Source organism: Dromiciops gliroides, chromosome 5, assembly GCF_019393635.1.
Source record: "Dromiciops gliroides isolate mDroGli1 chromosome 5, mDroGli1.pri, whole genome shotgun sequence".
Classification (NCBI taxonomy): Eukaryota; Metazoa; Chordata; class Mammalia; order Microbiotheria; family Microbiotheriidae; genus Dromiciops; species Dromiciops gliroides.
The window spans coordinates 92,118,199-92,141,059 of record NC_057865.1 but is presented as its reverse complement, the minus strand read 5'-3'; the positions used below and the strand labels follow the sequence as shown (position 1 = coordinate 92,141,059).

The 22,861-nt window shown below is 38.9% G+C and overlaps 1 protein-coding gene and 1 pseudogene across 13 annotated transcripts in view; both read right to left on the bottom strand.

The window, feature by feature from the left end:
* The window catches only part of PRKAG2 (protein kinase AMP-activated non-catalytic subunit gamma 2), a 492,650-nt gene that overhangs the window by 70,331 nt on the left and 399,458 nt on the right, over positions 1 to 22,861 (bottom strand). The window lies entirely within an intron of this gene.
* On the bottom strand, positions 8,659 to 10,674 carry LOC122727918 (annotated as a pseudogene).

The following is a 22,861-nucleotide window of genomic DNA, read 5'->3' as shown; positions in this document are numbered from 1 at the left end:
AGATCTGGAAGGGACGTTAGAGATCAGTCCAAGTTCTTCGCTTTAGATAAGGAAACTCAGGACCAGAATCGTTAAATGATTTACCCAGGGATTGGCTCTGACTCTAACTTTGGTGCTCTTTTTATTATACCATGTGGCCTCAACTCCATGCCTGGGTTCTTGAATTGCTCCCTATTTTATTTTGATAACTTGTTGTATCTTGAATGTTTAAAGATGACTGTCAAATATAATAGAAGCTTGCTGTTCTAATGAGAAAATGCCTGATTTAATATCTAGAGTACTTAAGCATTCTGGGCCTTAGTCTAGCATATCTTTGCATGCAACATTTATTTGGGTCCCTTGTCCCTTTTTGTGAAAGAATGCTATTTTCTTCATTGTTGTCCTTCCTCCTCCTCCTCCTCCTTCCTTCTTCTCTTCCTTGAATTTTTTTTGGAGGGAATATCTGAACCTATAATTTCACTAGTGAAGTAACCAATGTATTTGGCACTTTCTCTGCAATTTAGTCTATGAGACTTGGCCAAGGTATTGAATAGTTGTGACTGGCTAGGGATTAAACAGCCAGTATGTAAACAAAGGCAGGACTGGAACCCAGTTCTTCTTGCTTCTGAAGTCAGATTGTCATCTGACACCAAATTTCCTCCCCTTAAATAACATTTTTGATGTATCACAGGTCAAATTATATCCCTTAAAACAGCAATTCTACATACAAGGTCTTCTGAATGTGCCATTAACACAGTGGCATCTCAGCACATTGAAGATACTATTCAGATAGTGACTTTTAATCTACTCTTATGTCTTAGTGAGGTAGTTCACTTGATTACTCTCCTTGATGATGTCTAATTCCCAGAGTGGCAGTTATATGAGAGGACATCAGCATTCTCCTTGATATGATTTTATACTACAGAAGTCCATTATCTTTATAGTTTGGGCAGCTAGTAACACAGTAGATAGAGCACTGGCCCTGAAGTTGGGATGACCTGAGTTCAAATCTCTCCTCAGATACTTACTGTGACCCTGGGCAAGTCACTTAACCCCAACTGCCTTAAACATCCAGGGCCAGGGGCAGCTAGGTGATGCAGTGGATAGAGCACCAGCCCTGGAGTCAGGAGTACCTGAGTTCAAATCTGGCCTCAGAACATTGACACTTACTAGCTGTGTTACCCTGGGCAAGTCACTTAACCCCAACTGCCTTAAACATCCAGGGCCATCTCCAGGTGTCCTGATGTATGTCTTGTCACTGGTCCCAGGTGACTCTGGAGGAGAGAGCGAGGTTGGTGACTTTGTACAGCCCCATCTCACTTAAATCCAATTCACTGAAAGTCATGTTATCACCCCAATGTCATGGTCCTCTTCAAGAATGAAGTACAAATAAAAATCTTTATCGTTTAGAGATGTGTTTATGTATAAGAATGGTTGACTAAGACCTTAATTGTTTGATTCTTGCTAAGTTCCAAGAGCATGCAACTTTTATTTATAAGTAGGAAAACAAGTAGGTTGTACAACTCCAATGTCTTTATTTTATAAGAGAAAAAATGTTTAAACGGCAGTGAGGATGGTTCAGGAATGTTCACTATAGAGATAGCTTTCTTTTTCCAGTTCAATATTTAACTATACAGTTTCTGTTTCATCAGTGAAAGAACCAATGTAGAAGGTAGCTTGTCAGCTACTCAGTCTATGAGTGTTGCCTGGGGCACTGAATGGTTTAGTGCAGGATAATTGGTGGAAACATTTTTAAATGATAGTGAACCTACTTTCGAATGCTCATTGTTACCAGGTACCAGTTACCATTTTTCCAGTTTACTTTGAGGCAGAATGACTAATGGACTAAACAAAGAAGTGAAAGTCAGTTCTTTAAGTTGAGTCTCTGAGTGTCACTTACAGAATCACATAATGTTCAGGGTTTATAAGGACATCAGCAACCACCCAATTCAACCCATAACCCCAAAAGTATGACCATGATATATCTGACAAGTGCTCATCAAGCCTTTCTTTGCTCAAGTACCTCTAACAAGGAGAAGCCCACTCTTTTCCAGGGTAGACAATTCCACTTTTGGATAGTTCTAACACAGGATGTTTTTCTTAACATCAGGGCTATAGTATTTGTTTCTTTGCAACTTCTATTCCTTGCTCCTAGTTACAACCTCTATACTTCAGTTTCCATCTCTAAATTAAACACACACACACAGATACATGTGTGTATAAGTGCATATACTTAAGTCATCTGGCCTTTCCATCCACTCTGTAGCTAAAACCTATTTATGTTGCTTCCCCTAATTAGAGTGATGTCCTTGAGAGCAAGGAACATCCCGCCAGTAACTCGCACATAGTAAACACTTGATAGTTTTTTATTCATTCTTTCATTCAATGCCTCACTTTTTTATCTTGAAGAGATGGAAACTGAGGGGCAAGGGTTATAAATGATATAGTAGGGACTAAACTCAAAATAAGCTTAGCTCAGCTGAGTCAAATTTACATCAGATGGACTAAAGTTTATGACCAATCTCAGGTATCATCCTTAAAGTCACTTTATTTACTTTATTGTTCTTTTATCAAAGCCCAGAACCACCCTTTTTAAGACTGGCTTGCTTTTTATCCTCTTGCCTTACGCAGATTCTTCTCTTACAGCTTCCTTCTTTTAGGAGCTTCTTGGCCTCCATGTCTAGATTCTCTCACATACCTGGCTTTACCTTGAGTGAATAAGCTGAAGCGAAGGGAAGAAGTTGTATAGGTTGGAACCAAGATTGGGAGAGGGTTTGGTTGGAAGGGAATGCAGAAACTTAAGCCCAAAGAAGAACTTAGCCTGGGGTAATACATTATTAGGTTAACTATTTGCGGAGGAGGTTTTTTGAAATTTAAAAAACTGCTCCAGTTTGTCCACTCTTGATGGCAACCCAAATCCTTATTGTACTTAAAAATGGTAGAGGCAGATTGGCAGGTACAATGCTCTGTTATTCAGTCATAACTTCTCCCTCTTTCTACATAATAAAGAGAAAATAGAAAAGGAATTACTTCTAAGAAAAATGTTTAATGAATATACAGATGTTTTATATGCTATAGTGTTTTTATAAAGTCAAGAGAGAAATTTTTTTGACATTTTATGATGGCAAGAAAAAAATGAAGAGAAATGTCTTGACAGTGGAGCTATAGTGAAACACAAAGGAGATATGAAATTCTGTTCTATAGTCTATAGTCTGTTCTGGGCTATAACTAGTAATATCTTCCTTTCTCACCTTATAGTGTATATGTTGTAAAAAACACCATCAGCCCCAGAGGTGGTGATGCTATCCTTTGTGTTAATCCAGCAAGAGTTGGAGTAGGTGAACAGAGATAAGAGAGACAGGTGGTGGCACATATATAGCTGCCATTTGGAGAAACCTATCCAGAAGCTTTATTGGGGCAGTGTACCAACATTACACATTAAGAGAAATAAGCTGAATTAATACTACAACAGTTACAACAATATTCTCATTCTGTTTTAGAAGACTCATGCCTTTCTAAAACTTGAAATTCATCAACTTAAAATGTTGTGTACTAATCAAATTTTCATAGAATTCCTATATTTCCATTTGCCAGGGAAAATAAAAGTGACTGTGACTTGCCACACAAATAAGTTCAAAAGTTTTATTTTTGGAAGGCAAGGAATCCCAGCTTTGCTACTTGTGTGACCTTCAGAAAAATCACTTAATGTTCTCTGGATTTCAGTTACCTCATTTGTAAAATGAAGGGGCTGAAGCTCTTATCTTGGTTGGACCCTTAGTGCTCTTAACAATCCCTTCAGTCCACTTTATGATGCCATATTGTATTTCCCACAACTGTGGGAAGCAAATCTAATGGTCTTTTCTCAATCCTGATCTTCCTTGACCTCTGCTGCAGCTTTTGACATTGCCAATCAACACCTCCTTCTGAATATTCTCTTCTCTTAAATTTCATGGCATTTTTCTCTCCTGATTAACCCTCAGTCTCTTTTGCTGGTTCTTCATCCCCATCACACTCTATAAATGTGGGTGTCTCCCAAACACTCTGTTCTGGGTCCCTTTCTTCTTTCTGTTCTATAGTATGTCACTTGGTGATCTCATCAGCTCCCATGGATTAAAATTATCTCCATGCAGATGATTCTCAGATTATCTCCATCCAGTCCTAATCTTTCTCCTGAGCTACAGTCACTGCATCTTTAGTTGTCCCTTGGCCATCTTAAAATAGATATCCTGTAGTCCTCTCAAACAGAATTATCTTCCTCTCCAAACCCACCCCTTTCCTCAATTTCCTATTGCTGTTGAGTGTATTACCACCCTCCCAGTTACCTAAATCCACAACCTCAGTGTCATCTTCAACTCATCACTGTTACTCACAACATGTATCTAATTCATTACTAAATGTCGTAATTCCTATGCTGTGGAGAGCTTAGACCTCAGTCAGGCATTGAAGAGGCCAAGGTCATCCATTGCATCCTGGGCCATCGCCAGTCATTTTAACTTTTGTCCTGCCACTGGACTTCGATGGCTCAGGAAGAGAGAGTGAGGCGGATGACTTTGTACAATTCTGCCTCCCTCAAATACCATTCATGCCCAAGTCAAGACATCACCCCATGATGTCACTGGTTCTCTTAGAAAAGAAGGGTCGTCGTTGTCATCATCAACAACAACTCCATATCTAGACTGAACATTTTCACAAGCTGTCCTCCATTCCTAGAATGTACTTTGCCTTCTGGCTTCTTGAGCTAAGGCCCCGCCCTCCTCCTGAAAGAGGCCTTTTTCCCAGTCCTTTTTTTTTTTTTTTTTGCGGGGCAATGGGGGTTAAGTGACTTGCCCAGGGCCACACAGCTAGTAAGTGTTAAGTGTCTGAGGCTGGATTTGAACTCAGGTACTCCTGAATCCAGGGCCAGCGCTTTAACCACTGCGCCATCTAGCTGCCCCCTCCCAGTCCTTTTTAATCTTGGTACCTTCCCACTGAAACTACTCCCAATGTATCCTGTCTATATCTTGTTTGTACAGAGTGGTTTGCATGTTGTCTCCCCCTTAAACTGTGAGTTTCTGGAGAAAACTTTGCCTTTCTTTGTATTGCCAGTGCTTGTCACATAGCAGGTGCTTAATAAATTCTAGTTGACTGTGACTCAAAGTGAAGTAAGTTGAATAAGGAAAACAATATACACAATATACACTATACACAATGACTACAACAATGTAAATGAGAAGAATGACAGCAAAATCACTGAAACTGGAGGCTTTATATTATAATGACCAGGACTGGCCCCAAAGAAGAGATATGAGAAGGGACCCCACCCACCTTCTTTGCCAAGGTGGGCCACTACAGGTGCGAAATACTTCGTATGTCAGATTTTTTTGATGTCCTAGTTAGGTTAGTATAGAATACTGCATATAATGTGGGATTTAGTTGATGTGTGAGTTGGTTTTGCTGAACTCCCCCTCCATTATAACAGATTATCCTCTGGAAGAGGGAGAAGGAAGGAAATACTGGAAAGTGAAGGTGATGTTAAAACAACAATAACAACAACAACAAAAGATGGGAATAAAGTCTGGACCTGTTATTACATTGGTACAAAGAATTCCTAGATAATCAAACTCCCTCTACCAATACCAGTGCTCACTTTTTCTGCAGCTAGTTTTAAAGAGCTGCCTAGAGCACTAAGAAGTTAGTGACTTACCTAGGGTCACACAGCCAGTATGTGTCAGGATTTGAACCAAAGACTTCTGGGCCTTAGAGATCTATTATCTCTTTAGGACATCATGTTGCCTCTGGTAACACAAAATAAAATTTTAAATTTGGGTCCCACTCTTAAAAAACTTACATTCTACTGTCTTTGCTTATAGTACTCACTTAATACATCTTTGTTAACTGATTCTCCTGGGATATTACAACAAATGTATATAGATAATCATAATATGAGGAAAACATGGAGGAGAAGGCACTAACAGTTGGTAGGGATGTGCCAAAGAAATCTTCATAGGAAGAAGTACCTGAATTGAGTCATAAAGAAAGCTAGGGATTTTGAGAGGTAAAGAGATGGGAGTGTACTTGAGGCATGGAGAATGGATTGCATGAATGCAAATAACATAAGACCTGCTGCATTATATCCAAAACTTATTAAAAATAGAAACTTATTATGGTAGAGATGGGATATAGTTTTTTTCTATTTGTATAAAACAAATATTTACTATCCTTCATATTTGTAAATAATAAGAAATGAATGTATATCAGAAAAGAGAATTTTCTTTTTCTTTCTTTTTTTGCTGTTTCCAAAGCAGGGTAACTGTTTTAATGTTACATAACAGATTATTAATTTAAAAAAATTAAATGTGGTATATTAATTTTCTAACCTGACCAATTATGTTTATTTGTTTTGCTTCCGTATATTGATTTATTATAAAGTTGTGTTCGTGTTGGGGTGAAGTTTGTGAGCTGTGATAGATATAGGAAAAAGAAAGCATCAGTAAAACACTTTAAAATATTCAGAAGGAGGGGCAGCTAGGTGGCGAAGTGGATAAAGCACCGGCCCTGGATTCAGGAGTACCTGAGTTCAAATCCGGCCTCAGACACTTGACACTTACTAGCTGTGTGACCCTGGGCAAGTCACTTAACCCCCATTGCCCCGCAAAAAAAAAAAAGTAAACAAAATATTCAGAAGGAGACACAGACAGGTCAATTTTGTTACTACCTTGTTAAATTTATAATACATTTTAAAAAAATGAACAGTACATAATGGAAGTTCATGGTTTCATATTCAATCCTCTTTTGTTCTTTGTAAATTGACATGTTTATTGGTAATCAAGTTTATAATAAAAAAGAAAAGGAGTAAATTAAATCTGGTTTTTGAAAACATTTTCATTGTTCTTTAAGAATTTATATATAATTCAGATGCTTAGTGAAATGAGCAGAACCAAGAGAACACTGTACACAGTATTAACAACATTGTGTGATGATCAACTGCGATAGACTTAACTGTCCTCATCAATACAATGATCCAATACAATGCCAAAAGCCTCATGGTGAAAAATGCTCTCCACATTCAGAAAAAGAACTATGGAGTCTGAATGCAGATTGAAGCATACTATTTTCACTTTTGTTGTTGCTTTTTTTTTTGTTCTTGTTTTTTATTTTTTCTTGTTTTTTTTTTCCTTTTGTTCTGATACTTCTCTTACAACATGACTAATGTGGAAATATGTTGGGGTTTTTTGTTTGTTTGTTTGGGTTTTTTTTGGTGAGGCAATTGGGGTTAAGTGACTTGCCCAGGGTCACACAGCTAATAAGTGTTAAGTATCTGAGGTCGGATTTGAACTCAGGTACTCCTGACTCCAGGGCCAGTACTCTATCCACTGCACCATCCAGCTGCCCTGGAAATATGTTTTTAAAAAAGAATTTATAGTACACAGTATCATCAACATTGAGTGTTGACCTACTGTGATGGACTATATTCTTCTCACCAATGCAATGGTACAGAAGAGTTCCAGGGAACTCATGATAGAAGAGGATCTCCAAATCCAAGGAAAAAAAAGAAAGAAAGAACTGTGGAGTATAGATGCTGATTGAACCATATTATTTCTTTTGTTTTGGGTGCTGTTGTTTTTTTTTTCTATTTTGAGGTTTTGCATCACTGCTCTGATTCTTTCTCTTGTAACAGGATTAATGCAGAAATAGGATTAATGTTATTATGTATATATATATGTGTGTGTGTATATATATATATGTATATGTATATGTATAAAGATATATAGATATAACCTATATCAGATTACCTGCTGTCTAGGGGAGGGGGGGAGGGAGGGGAAGGAGGGAGAAAAATCTGAAATTGTAAAGCTTGTATAAACAAAAGTTGAGAACTATCTTTACATGTAACGGAAAAAATAAAATACCTCATACATTAAAAAAAAGAAAAGAATTTATAATTCAGAATAGGATCACAGGATTTTTTTAGAGCAGGTGAAAAAATAAGACAACTTCTGGACCAACCCCTTTATCAATGATGACTATCTATAGACTTGGAGGTAAAGTGCCTTGCTTTGAAGAACCATTGGCCTTTAAGTCAGGAAATCTCAGTTCTAGTTAGAGTTTTGCCACATAAGGACTTGACTGAGTAATTCTAAACATATCACTTTTCCTTTAATTTCATCATCTATTAAAATGAGATTACATCTCCATCAACCTAGTTCAACAAGAAGCAAATGCTATGACTAATGTGGAAATATGTTCAACATGATTGTAATGTATAACCTATATCAGATTGCTTGCTGGCCTTGGAAGGGGGAAGGGAAGGTGGGAGAAAAATTTGGAACTCAAAAAAAAATCTTTACATGTAACTGAAAATAAAGTTTAAAAAAGAAGCAAATGCTAAAAAGCTGGAATAGGATATCTAAGGACCTTTCCAAAGCCTCTCCACACATACACAATTTTTTTTTTTTTGGTCAGGGTGGGGGTGGGGGTGGGGACAACAATAATTGGAGTTAAGTGACTTGCCTAGAGCCACAAAGCTAGTAAGTGTCTGAGACCACATTTGAACTCAGGTCCTCCTGACCCCCGGGCCAATGCTCTTCCCACTGTACCACCTAACTGCCCCTCACAAACATACAAATTAAAACGAAGCTCTAGGGCACTTCTTTTTTTCTTTTTTTTGAAGCTCATAAAGATCAATTCATTTATCACAGTTTATTTTCTCCCTTCAACCATGATAATATGGTAGCCAAATTTGGTTTTCTTTTCACTGGAGGATCTGTGTTCGTAGGTTTGTCCAGGCCACTGACAGGCAAGGCAAATGCTGCTTCTTGGAATGGGCCCACCATGGAGCCTCTTGTCATCTAGCCCAAATTCCTGCCCCAGCCAGGCTTCATCTTCACTGTACTGGAGGCAACTTCATTGAATCTCACTCCAGACTTGAGTTTTTCCATGGCTTCCCTGATTCTACCATGCTTTTCACACAGAATATGTCGGACCTTTACTTCATTTCCACCACCTTTAGGACCCTGAGCCTTCTTATGCACCCTCACTTCCAGAAGCTGCTGCCCCTTTCCCTCCTTTGCCCCTTGGGCGCCATATTTTCACTTTCTGGCCACTGTCTCCCTCTAGAGTACTTCTAGGCTGTTGGTTCCATAATTGATAGGAGCTAGAATTCTAGGGTACCAGTCAACTCAGGGTAGAAATCTACTTGCACAAAGCTACTGATGATCTTCAGAGTCTATCAACCAGCCTAGGCACTAAAAGCCAGGAAGCACTATAAAGTTTAAACTTTATATAAATTTTAAAATCATTTTGCTGACTCAAATATCTGAGCAGACTGCACACTATATCTGAGGTAAATAGAGACAAGCCCTCAATTAGGGAGTAAATGATATAGCGTTAATAAGAGATTAGGGCCCACTAGAGGTTCCTTCTCTGATGCAATCTGAAGAACTGAAAGGGCATTGAATAGGCAGATTTGTAGAGAAGCTTTTTAGCTGAAGCATTTGCTTCCTGCAGAACTGGGTTGGTAGAGGTATCCCAGAAGTATCTGAATCCATGAAGCTTCTTTACAATGTTCAAATGCAGTTATTTTCCATAAATTCCTTGTCAAAAGGACAATAATTATACTGACTGCTAAATAGATAAAGGCTTGTGAAAGCATGTGTCATATGGGCTTTCTTATTGGAACAAAATTCCTTCTAGCTACCATCAGCAAAACACTATTGAAATGGGCTTTCTGTCAAAACATGCAAATATCCTCTTTCATACAGAAATTGATGCTATAAAGGTATTCATTTTAAAATCAGTTTCTCGCCATATACAGTCTAATAAAACAGAAGTGGGATGGACAAAAAGATAGGGAAAGACCTATATGCATATGTGAGTCTTGAGCATTGAGTCTTTAAAAAAAAATCTTGGATAAATGTTCAAAACAGAGTCTACATAGGTTTAATTGTTCTCCTTAGCTACTTCAGCCTGGTTCTACAAGTTGCTAGTTTTTTGTGTTCAACTATACTCATAGAAATTATTCAGATTCATTTTGGATCATTAGAAATATAAAAGGCTGGGGACAACTAGGTGGTGCAGTGGATAAAACACCAGCCCTGGATTCAGGAGGACCTGAGTTCAAATGTGGACTCAAGACACAACATTTACTAGCTATATGACCCTGGGCAAGTCACTTAACTAACCCTCACTGCCCCACAATAAAAAAAAAATAAAAATAAAAAAATAAAAATATAAAAATATAAAGGGTCTTCTTACAAGAGAAGGATTTAAGCTTTGCTACAAACATTTCAAGAGCCAGTCACCATCTCCCCAAGCATAATCTAGCTTTGAGCAGGATTCTGAATGTGTGACATCTTTCCTATGTCAAGTGCAAGGTAGATAGATGGGAAGCAAACAAAGTGTCTGATACCCTATACAACAATAGGAGAACAACTTTGGTCATATGAAAAATGGATTCCAAAACCCTCTGGGTATCAACACATTCATATCCCTCAGTTTGAAGTTATGAGCCCTGGAAGTTGTTTTTTCCCTCCTATCACAGGAAAGTCCACTTTGGTGGCTTGACGGCTGTTGGGTTCACTGAGATTCTTATTAATCCTGGAGCACTGGTGACGGCTTTGGAGTCCCTTCGTAGGACTCAATGCTAAAACCGTCTGAGTCAGATTTCTGGAGAGTTCTTGGTCCAAAAGTGCTTTGAGGGTCTATTCCTATATCCATGTTTCCGGAATATATGCCACTGATATCTGGGCGAGTTAAGGAAGGAGCAGCTCCATGAATAAATCAGCCTCTGGGTTTTTGCTTGGGAGGTTGAGTGGGCTATACTACTTTCTTTCTTTTTTTTTTTTTTGTCGGGGCAATGAGGGTTAAGTGACTTGCCAAGGGTCACACAGCTAGTGTCAAGTGTCTGAGGCTGGACCTGAACTCAGGTCCTTCTGAATCTAGGGCCAGTGCTTTATCCACTGCACCACCTAGCTGCCCCCAAAGTTCTCTTCCTACTCTCTCTCTCTTTTTTTTTAAGTGAGGCAATTGGGGTTAAGTGACTTGCCCAGGGTCACACAGCTAGTAAGTGTTAAGTGTCTGAGGCCAGATTTGAACTCAGGTACTCCTGACTCCAGGGCCAGTGCTCTATCCACTGTGCCACCTAGCTGCCCCTGGCTGTACTACTTTCAAGCAGACTGGACTGAAGCAGTTCGTCTGATTCTTTTCTCATCTTTCCATTTGTAGATTTCCTCTGCCATATTGTGGCACTTGTTTTTTCTGCAATGAGGACTCTGGGAAGAATACACCCAAGATCTCTCAGCCCTGCCCATTACTTTTTTGGGGGTGGGGTGGGGTGGGCAATGAGGGTTAAGTGACTTGCCCAGGGTCACACAGCTAGGAAGTGTCAAGTGTCTGAGGCCGGATTTGAACTCAGGTCCTCCTGAATCCAGGACCAGTGCTCTACCCACTGCACCACCTAGCTGCCCCCCCCCCCCCGCCCATTACTTAAAACACTGGCTGCTCACTGAAAGCTGAGGGGAGTTATGAGAGGAAAATACAAACTAGGTTCTCCTTCCACAGTCTTAGAAAGCTGCTGCTACTTCTAGTTTAAAATGACTTAACTGCCCATGTCGGACGGTGCAATGGTGCATTCCTGTTGGCAGGGACGTTCCAATTTTGCCTAAAAGCACACCTGTGCTCTGTTCAACTGCAGGCATAGCCAGCTCTCTGGATATTATTGAAAGACTGTGATCCAGGTGTTTCTCTAGCTAGAAATCCATAACTCTGATTTCCATTATGAAAGTCTGTTGAAGTTACACAGATAGAAAGATGGCAAATGGGAACATTCTGCAGCTGGTGCTGAGCAAGCAAAAAGTCTGAAGCAGATCCTATTTTTGTTGTTTAGTCGTTTCAGTCATGTCCGAATCTGTGACTCCACTTGGGGTTTTCTTGGCAAAGACACTGGGGTGGTTTGCCACTTCCTTCTCCAACATTTTACAGAAGAGGAAAATGAGGCAAACAGGGTTACATGACTTGCCCTGAGTCACCCAAACAGTAAGTGTCTGAGGTCAGATTTGAACCCAGGAAGATGAGTCTTCCTGACTCCTGATTTGGTATTCTATCCACTGTGCCACCTATGAAGTATCTCTATGGGACAGCTGAGCCTTCGAGCAGGGGAAAGGAGAGCACCATCTGTAGCCCCATAAGACACATCCCAAGGCTCCCTGTATGTACAGATTCAGGAAGGAGTCAGGCCATAGTGAATCCTGTGCTAGGACCCAACCTGACTTTCCTACAAAGAGTTGCAATGAGTCTTTTGAAAGAAGGAAAGGATAAACTTTAGTGAAAAGAAGAGGATGTCACATGTAGGGGAAATGGCTTATATAATTACCTGTTGATGAAAGAAAATTATGTTGAGAAGATAGAAGCAGATATTACATTGGAAAAGCAAATGGTACAAGATCAAAATATTTGATAGAATAGTTTCACTACTATGTTTATACCTAACCTTTCTGTGTCTTGTTTTATTCACACATCAGTTGGGGAAACAATACCTGTGCTCCTCAAATAGTCCTTTTAGAACTATAAACTGCTAAAGAATGTAAGCACAATCTTTTTTAAAGGAATACCACTACAGTAGATAGATAATCTAAATTCAGGTCTTGGCTCGGACACTTACTGTGGGATTCAGGGCAAATATTTTAACCTCGCCGTACTTTAGTTTCCTCATGTGAAAAATGGGGATAATATTTGTACTGTCTACCTCACAAGGTTGTGAGGAAAGCAAATTGTAAACTCTAAAATTTCTATTAACTTAGGTTAGCCCATGTCCTCCAATAGTTTCTTCATGATGTCAGGAGAAGTAAAGAAAGGCTCCAAACATGTTAGGTGGATTCTCCATAGTGGATTTAAGGAAGGACATGGAGTAGAGCTGTCTGAGATGAACAGACTTAGATGGGATGTGTTCTGCACAGCTGGAGAGACTGGGTACCTACACTGATGAAGTCAATAGATCCCTTGGAGTATCTAAGTTGAACGGTAAGTAGTAGTAGTTGTTACAGTGTTACTACCCTAGATGGAGGATATCTGTAAGGAGAGCAGTCTTGATCAAAGTGTTCAAGGTTGGAGGTATGACTGGGGCTTCAGAGGACAATGACAGGACAATTTTCTTGGCTTTCTCACTCAGATCCACCATTAAAATACTTGCGCTAAAAAAGACCAGGAAAGTAGTAGGTTGTATCCTTTAAGCCAGAAATATTTTTCCCTAGGTAAAACACATTTAAATTTATTGTAGTTATTTTTCTTTCAGGCTGTGGAATTTTATCAATTCTAATCATTTAGTTTATGTTTGCTTAAAAACAGATTTCACTTAATTAGAACTATTTTTCTTCCAGGTTATGGAATTTTATCACTTCTAATCATTTGGTTTCTGTTACATCAATTTTTGTTCTTTCACATTCTTTTTGTTTGCCATATCTTCCCCCCTTAAACTTCACATAGCACTCTCCATGTATCTCTGTTATACATTTATAAATTATTTTTTATATATGTATATGCATCATATCTTCCTACTAGACTATAATTTCTATGAGGGCTGGGACCAGGTCCTATCTGAACTTTATATCTTCTCTAGTGCCAAATACTATGTTTTGCACAGACTAGATACTTAAGAAGTGTTGACTGAATTAAATAAAATATCTTAAATCTGTCAATTCTATGTATTTCTGCTAGATGGTGTAACGATTGGAATGACGCCACCTGCTGGAGACTTACTGTAGAAAAGCTCCACCATGAAAGGAAGGTCTTTGAGGGCAAGGCCATGCGGCTTTTTTTTGGCATCAGGAAGTGATGTTTGCTGGTGGGAGGAAGAAGGGGGAGCAGGCACTCCGTCTCTCTCTCTTTTCCTGAGGATGCTGGTGGAGAAGGGAGCTAGAAATGCGCTCTTCCTTTAATAGGAATCTAGGCCTTTCTCTCTCTCTTTACCAAATTCTTATTCTCCTTAATAAATGCTTAAAAGTCTAACTCTTGCTAAAGCTTATAATTTATTGGCAACCACTCATTAGATATTTTAGACAGTTTAGCTAGAATTTTAGCCCTTAACAATGGTAAGGTTTCTTAGGGATGTGGTACAAATATAAAAAATGTTTAAGTCTCATGACTTCAATTTCAGTGCCATCCAAGCAGAAAATCCTCAATAAATAGTTGATGGTGATGGAATATAAAAATAAAAAGAGAACTGAAAAATGGGCATTAGTTTTAGAGACATATAACTGATAATACACAAAACTGGTTGAAAAAAGAGTACTGGACTTGGAATCACAAGAGATCTGCATTTGAACCCCTTCTGACAGCTACTTTCTGTAACTGCCCAGAGGGGACCATGGACGTGTCATTTAATTTCTCTGAGTTCCAACTTCCTTTTATGTGAAATAGGGGCAGCCATCCTTAGAGTCCTTGGCTCATATATCTGTCATGGGGATTAAGTGAGATCATACAAGGAGTATTGAGCTTTATAAACCTTATGGAGCTACATAAACGTTGGCAATTACTATGAATGTTTGATCATTTACAAGAAAAAATAAATACCTTCTCATGTGGATCAGTCAGTAAAATGTAAAGAATTATTACTTTGTCGTGAAATAGCTTCACTTTATCTTCAGGAATACACCATTCTTATCTAGCATCTTAAAATGGAAGATAATTTCATTCTAATAGTCATACTTATGCAACCTTAATTCAACAACCATTTTATTAATCAAATATGTAATCTATTAGTCTAGTCAATACATTGTTTGCTAAGAGTGGTGAACACAAATCTGTGATCACTTTTCTCCCATTCTTATCTCATCCATTTTGTTCTTTCATGGACATGAAAACAGCTTCAAGTAATATTTTAAATGCTTTAACCAGTTCTTTTAGCAGGGGTGAGTACTTGTTAACTTTAAAAAAATTAATTATTAGCTCTTACTGCTATGACCCGGACTACATTTCATGTTATTTAATGTTGGCCTTGAGGAGTTTGAATTTTATTCCATAGGCAGAGGGCAACAGAGTACTCCTGAAAGTCTTTGAGCAAGGCTCCATGACGCTGGCATACCTCTACATTGGGAAAATGATGGCAATTAAGTAAAGGCACACTAAAGAAGAAAGAATAGAAACACAAAGACGAGTTGCAAAATTATTACAATAGCCCAGACCACAGGCAAATTCTGTTGAACTGTGGTGGTGGCTCTGCAAGTTGTGAGATGTGAAAGTAGATAAGAAAGGGTTTGGCAACTGATTGGGCATAGGCAGTGATGGAAAGAGAAGCATGAAGGGTGATCCCAAGGTTTCAAATCTGGGTGATTAGAAGATGACATTCTCAACGGAAATGGAGAAATTTAGGAGGAAGGGTTAATGTTTATGCACTTCAGTTTTGGACATGTTGAGCAGGGAGTGAAGAATTAAGAGTTCAGGGAAGAGGTTCAAGTTGGACATATAATTTTGAACTCAACTGTACTGATAAGATAATTGAACCTATAGAAGCAAATGAGATTTCTAAGAGAGAAAGCATAGAAGAGAGGAGAGTTCATGACAAAGCCTTTGGGGACTTGTATGCTCAGGAGCGAGATGGATGATGATACAGTAAAGGCAAGTGAGTGTAAATAGTCAGGCAGTGGCACAGTGGAAACACAGGTTCTGGAGTTTAAATCTTGCCTCTTATATAAACTCTCTGGGCCCTTCGGCTTCATCTGTAAAAATGAGGTGGGTTGACTAGATAGTCTTTGAGGTCCCTTCCAAATCTAGCTGGAAAATCCTATGAACAATGTTAAGGAAGTCAAGGGAGGAAAAGTAGGAGGAAGGGTTGGTCAACAGTGTCAAAAGCTGAAGAGGATGACAACTGAGAAAAGGTAACCAAATTTAGCACATAAGACATTAATCTCAAAATAAAGGCATTAACCCACAGGAGTATAAATTCACTCATACTAAATTAGCTTAACAGTATTTAAGGGGTGTAAAATATGGTACACTTCAACAACTATGGCTTTCAGTTGGTGTCCTGGCCACAGGGGATCTGCAATTGATAAGCCTGTTTCTCCAGAACTGTTGGAAGCTGTTTCCTCAGTTTCAAGGCCAACAATAACCAGAAAAACAACGGACTGAAATTCATTCTCCTCTGTAGTGTAGCTGGCAGCCAGCAATGATTCTTGATTTAGGTAAATTGTAGTGGCAGTGCTTCCAATGTAAAGTATGTAGAGAATTCTTTGTTATCAGATGGATAAACATTAAGTTCCCTACAACCAACAGTTATTACTATAGGGATGCCCGTAGGGTAGAATGTACCAAACATATTCTGAGTACATTTAACTCCTTAGTTAATAGCTAAATAGTTCTTAGTTTAAAAAAGAAAGGGATGTGGGAAAAAGTTATATTTCTCCCCAACTGATGATATTAAGAATTTATTTTCCTGTGTACCTTCAGCCTCAGCAAACCATGGAGCACATATAGTCTGTCCCATAGTTAGAAACTATCAGCAACACCATAAACTAATTTCAGTCACAATAAAGACTTCATTTTTCTGTTGTTGTGGTAACTACACTGATTGTTATCACTTCCGCAGAAGGGCGTATGGTTGAGGTGAAATCAAGCTGATTTTGCTTAGTGGACAAGGCTTAAAAAACCTTATTTTAGGTATCTATGGATTTTAAGTCCTTGTTAATAGCCACAGAAGAAAAATAAATGACAGTAATGATATGTATGTGTATGTGTGTATGCACACACATATTTGGATAAAAGTTTGCTTTGTAAAATCCTAATAAATCCATCTGCTGTGATTCTTGCATCACTTCCACTTTGTTATTATTCAAACCTTTCCTTCCCAAGTATCTTTTATAGAAGTGAGATATCCTGGCTTAGTGTGGATAAACTGTTAAGATGTGGGTTCAAGTCTTTGACAAAGCCTGACCCAGGTTACTTTTAATTTTTTCCCCTTGTAATAAGGGGGTTTTAAATCACTTAAACTCTTAGTGGCCCAGGTTAACTATCAAACCCTGTAAGCTATAAAACAGTTGCTGATTTGCACTAGTAGATTAAAATCGCAGATTTGAAACAAAGTACTTGCACACAACCATTATCTTAGTCCCAGACCTGACTGAGTTTGTATTTTGTTTTGGCCCAGACTTTTGATTTCACCAGTGGAGGGAACTCACTCTACCAATGAAGGATTTGTCAATTGTTTGGATACATGGGGTGAGTCAGTGAGGAATTGAGGATGACGCCCTGGTTTTGAACCTAGGTTATTAGAAGGATGGAGGTACCCATAATGGTAATGGGCCAGTTTGGGCAAGGGGTCCGTTTGGGGAAATGTATGAACTGTTTTGGACATGCCTGCAGGACATTCAGTTTGAAGTGTTCAACAGGTCTTATGAAGAGGTGGCCCTCCTCCTTGTACAATGGGTCACACTCTATCCCATCTTCTCCCACTCATTGCCTCCTTTATTATCCCCACTCTCACTTACTCTTAAACCTCTTCCCATCTAAAGGTTCCTCCCCTATTGTCTACAAACACGCTCATGTCTCGCCCCCATCCTCAAAAACACCCAATTTGATCCGTCCAACCCTGCTATGCTCCTACATCATTCCTACCTTTTGTGGCTAAACTCCTTGAGAAGGTCATCTACTGCTTACTGTAGTCTAGCTTCAAATTTCATCATTCAACTGAAACTATTCTCTCCCAAATCATTAAGTGCCAGAATCAATGGCTTTTTCTCAATCTCAGCCTTCTTGACTTCTCCGTAGCCTTTGACATTGCCGATCATCCTTTTCTTCTTGAAACTCTTCTCTCTAGGTTTTTGGGATGCTACTCTCCTGGTTCTCCTATCTATCATACTTCTCCTTCTCAGTCTCCTAGTCTTCTTTGCTGTATCTTCATTCAGGTCACACCCACTAATGGTGGCTGTCCCACAGGGCTCTTCTCCTCTCCCCCTCTATATGACTGCTCCCATTGATTTAATTATCATTTCTATGCTGATGGTTCTCAAATCTTATATATTCATCCCTAACGTCTTTGGTAACCACGAGTCTTGTATTTCCAACTGCTTATAAGACATCTTGAATTGTATTCCCATAGGAATTTTACCTCAACATGGCCAAACTCAAACTCATCTTCTCCCTAAAGCCTCCTCCTCCCTTCTAAACTTCTCCATTACTGCTGAGGGAACCAATCTCCCATTCTCTCAGTTGCCCAGATTCAAACCTTAGATGTCATCCTCAACTCCTCACTCGTACTCTCCCTATCCAAACAGTTGCCAAGGCCTGTCACTTTTATTTTTGTATCATTTCTTGCAAATGCCCCATCTTCTCCTCTGACACTGCTACCACCCAGGTGGTATCCTCATCTCTGACACTGACAGTACCCAGGTGCAGGCTCTTATCATCCCACACCTGGACTACTTCAACAGTTTGCTGGTGGGTTTGCTTGCCACAAGTCTCTCCCCATTCAAATCCAACCTCCATTCAGCTACCAAAGAGACCTCCCTAAAGCATAGGTCTTATCATGACACTTCTCCTACCTGATAAACCCCAGTGGCTCCCTCTCACCTCTGGGATCGAATATAAAATCTTCTTTGGCATTTGAAACCTTTCATAATGTGCCCCTGCCCCAATACCTTTCTAGTTTTCTTATGCCTTACACCCCACCACTAGCTGATTCCACGCATGGAATGCTCTCTCTTCTTGTCCCTGTCCTCTGGTTTCCTTGGTTTTCTTCAAGTCTCAACTAAAAGCTCCCCTTCTCCAGGAAGCCTTTCCTGATTTCTCTTCATTCTAGTGCCTACCCTCTGTTGATTATTTTTAAATTTATCCTTTCTAGAGCTTGTTGGTCTATAGTTATTATTTGCATGTCATCTCCCCGATTAGACTGGGAACTCCTCAAGAAAAACTGTCTTTTACCTTTCTTTGAATCCCCAGTGCTGAGCACAGTGCCTAGCACATAGTAGGTACTTAATAAATGTTTACTGAGTCAGTGACTGGAACTCAGGAGAGAGACTAGAGCTAGATTTGAGAATCCACTGAATAGTGATAATAATGGAACTCAGTGAAGCTGATGAGATTACTAAGGGAGAGTGCAGTCATAAAAAGAGCAGAGGAAAAAGAAGGCCCAAGACAGCACCTTGGGAGACAAGCATGATTAGAGAGCACGACATGGATAAAGATCCAGCAAAAGAGACTGAGAAGGACCAATCAATCAAGAAAGAGCAGGATCCCAAAACCCAGAAGAGAAAGTCTCCAGATGGCTAAGTGGTCATTTCTGTCAAACACTGTGGAGTCAGTCAGGATGCTGAAGGAGCAAAGGCTATTAAATCTGGCTGGTCATTAAGAAGTCACTAGTAATTTTGGAGAGGGCAATTTCAGTTGGACGAGGAGGCTGAAAGCCAGATTGCAGAGAGGATTTAGGAGCTTGTGAGAGAAAAGGACACTGAGGCTTTGGGTGTCAGCTTTTTAAGGGTGTTTAGCTGAAAAGGGAAGGAAAGCTATATAATAGTTAATGGGGGATGGTAGAGCATAGTGAAGACTTTTTTAGGATGAGGGAGACTTTGGAGCATTTGTAGGCAGCAGGGGAAAGAATACAAAGACAGAAGGGGTGTGTGTGTGTGTGTGTGTGTGTGTGTGTGTGTGTGTGTGTGTGTGTGTAAGGGAGGGAAGGGAGGAGGGTAATTAGTCAATCTATTTCTCATCTGCAGTCTTCCCCTTTCTACAGGCTCCTTCCTCTTTGTTTATTATATGTAAAAGACTCTCCATTTAAAAAAAGAACCTAACCCTACCTATTCTTTCTTGCTATTTTTCTTTCTCTCTCACCTCACATCTCGAAAGAGCTGATTACAGTCACTGCTTCCATTTCCTCACTACCCCACTCCTCAGTGCCTTCAATCTGGCTTCCATCTCTACCACTCCACTGAAACTGCTCTCTTCAGGGTCACTGATGAGCTTTTAATCACCAATCACCACCCCCATTTATATGTCTTTTGTGTTTTACGGCATTTCTTTTGTGGTGGAGGAAATAGATACCTGTCCTATACAGGCATTACTTACTTTGTAGAAGAAACTCTGTTAATCCTTTTTTGGGAAAACCCTAGAAATGGGTCAAACCTAAGCTTTGAGAGAACACCCAATCCCCCCCCCCCCCCCCCCCCCCGGGGCCAGTAGATCTATTGTTGTTGCTGTTGTTTTGTCAATAAGGTTTTCTTGGCAAAGAGGAGTTGTTGTTTGGTCGTTTCAGTAGTGTCTAACTCTTTCTGACCCCATTTAGGGGTTTTTTGGTAAAGATACTGGAGGGGTTTGCCATTTCCTTCACCAGCTCATTTTACAGATGACGAACTGAGACAAACAGAGGTTAAGTGACTTGCCTAGGGTCACACAGCTAGCAAGTGTCTGAGGCTGAATTTGAACTCAGATCCTCTTGATTTCAGGGCCAGCAATCTTTCCACTGCAATAAAAAATTTGATCTCTCTCCTGAGCTCCAGTCCCACATTTTCAGTTGCCTGCTGGATAGCTCCACCTGGATATTTTACTGATACATCAAACTGAACAACTCAACATGTCCAGAACTGAACATATCTTTCCTCCAAAATCTGCCCTTCCTCTCAACTTCCCTAACTTTGGATCCACCCAGAATCAAAACTTCAAAGTAATTTTCTGATTGTTCTTTCTCTCTCAGTGGATATAAAACACCTGCACCCTCCTCCACTTCAGTTGGCAAATCCAGTGAATACTACATCCACAAAATATTTTTCATATGTCCCCTCCTCTCCATTCACACTGCCACCACCCTAGTTCAGGCCCTTTTCACCTTTGATCCGGATGACTACAAATTAGCTGACTGGTCTTTCCTGCCTCCAGTCTTTCTGCTAGATTAAACTTCCTAATGTAAAAATTTGATTGTCATTCACCTACCAAAAGCCTTCTCCAACACGCTACTGCCTATAGAATAAAATATAAACATGTTACTGAAATTACTCTCACAAGTATTAATAAACTTCTAATTTAACAACTTAAATGTTTTTCAGTTGTCCTCATCCTTCTTAATATTTCTGTAGCTTTTAATACCATTGACTACTCCTTTTTCTTACTAGAAACTTACTTTTCCCTTACTTCCATCCTCTGTCACCTAGCCACTCCTAAATCTCCTTTACTTGGAGCCTCATCTTCTTCCTGACTCTGAGTTTAAAATGGATGTTTTAAATTGGTCTTTTTTTTAGCCATCCTTTATTCTCTCTCTCTAAATTCTTTCCCTTGGCAATCTTATTCACACCCATGGTGTTAACCATCATTCTACATAGATTATTCCTAAATTTAAATCTGTTTTTCTGACCTCTCTTTCTTCTGAAATTCAGACCTACATTTCCAACTACCCATAAGGTATCTCAACAAAGCACCTAAAATGCAATATGGCCCAAACCAAGCTTATTATCTGTCCTGCTAAACTTGCTCCTCCTTCTCCATTTCTATCTATGGAAGATTCCATCACCAAGCTTCCTAAGTTTGTGATACTACTAAAGTTATTATTTTTTTTTTTACATATGAGGTATTTTATTTTTTCTGTTACATGTAAAGATAGTTCTCAACTTTTGTTTATACAAGCTTTACAATTTCAGATTTTTCTCCCTCCCTCCCCTCCCTCCCCCTTCCCCTAGACAGCAGGTAATCTGATATAGGTTATATCTATATATCTATATAGATATAGATATATCTATACACATAATAACATTAATCCTATTTCTGCATTAGTCTAAAGTTATTTTTTAATATAAGAGGTGAGAAAGAAAGAAAAGTCAAGCCAATTATCAAGTACTGTCCCTAATATTTCTTGTACCCTTCATCTGTCCTTTCTAAAATATCCTTATAAGCACTTTGTGTAGAACTTTTTTGTTTTCATTCCTGTTCTACCTAATATTATTCTTATTCATGTACAATTCTGGACGACCCTATTATTGTCTAAGCTCCTTATGGACAAAGTCTATGTCTGTTTTAATCTTTATATCCCCAGCACCTATCAGAGTTCCTTGCACAAAGAAGGTATTTATTGAATCTTTGATGACTTGAATGCCATAAATCTGCACTATTTCTCCTGCTCTATGAAAGCGCTTATTTTCTACAGTAAATTTCATTATATATAATTTCTCAATCAAAATCAATGCATTAAGTGAACTAGTATTGAGGGAAATCAACACAACATTACCATGTTACTGATATGAAATTTTAAAAATGTATTTTGTTTTTTTAATTAAAATTTTAAGCATGACCTATATATGATAAATTGTGCTAGTTACTGGGGAGATACAAAGTTAAGAGAAGACAAATCTCAGTCTTCATGAAACTTAAAGTCTAGTAAGGAGATGTCACACAAATAACTGCTTTAAACAGATGTTTATTTACAGTAGAAAAATCTAAGGCAATAATAAAGAATACTAAAGTGCACATGCTAAAATTTCAATGTTCTATAAAATGAATTTTAATATTTCTTTCAAAAGTATTTTTAAAAACAGATAAAAAGAACTATTTATTCAAAAAAGAATGTTACCCACAGATTTTTATTAGTCTATCAGTCAATGTCAAACTTATAACAGTTAATTCCAGCATCCATATTAGCTTCAGTCCCCGAAAGAGTAAAATTAATTTGTCTATTTGATGCCTATCTATTAGCTACTTGACACTATGTCAAATTCAATCAGCTTTTCTCACTCTTCCTGACTTCTTTGATTTGTTTCCCCTATTTCACTTTCAGGCTTGTTTAGGATCTACTTCCAGTTTCCAAGCAGCAAAGATATAAAAGTCCTTTCTCGTTTGTCCTAGGTCAAATAGCTCTTCCTGCTTAATAGCTTCTTCCTGGTTTCCAAGCTAGGGCAAATCCCACAAAAGCATTCCACTATCCTTCTTCCTACCAAAA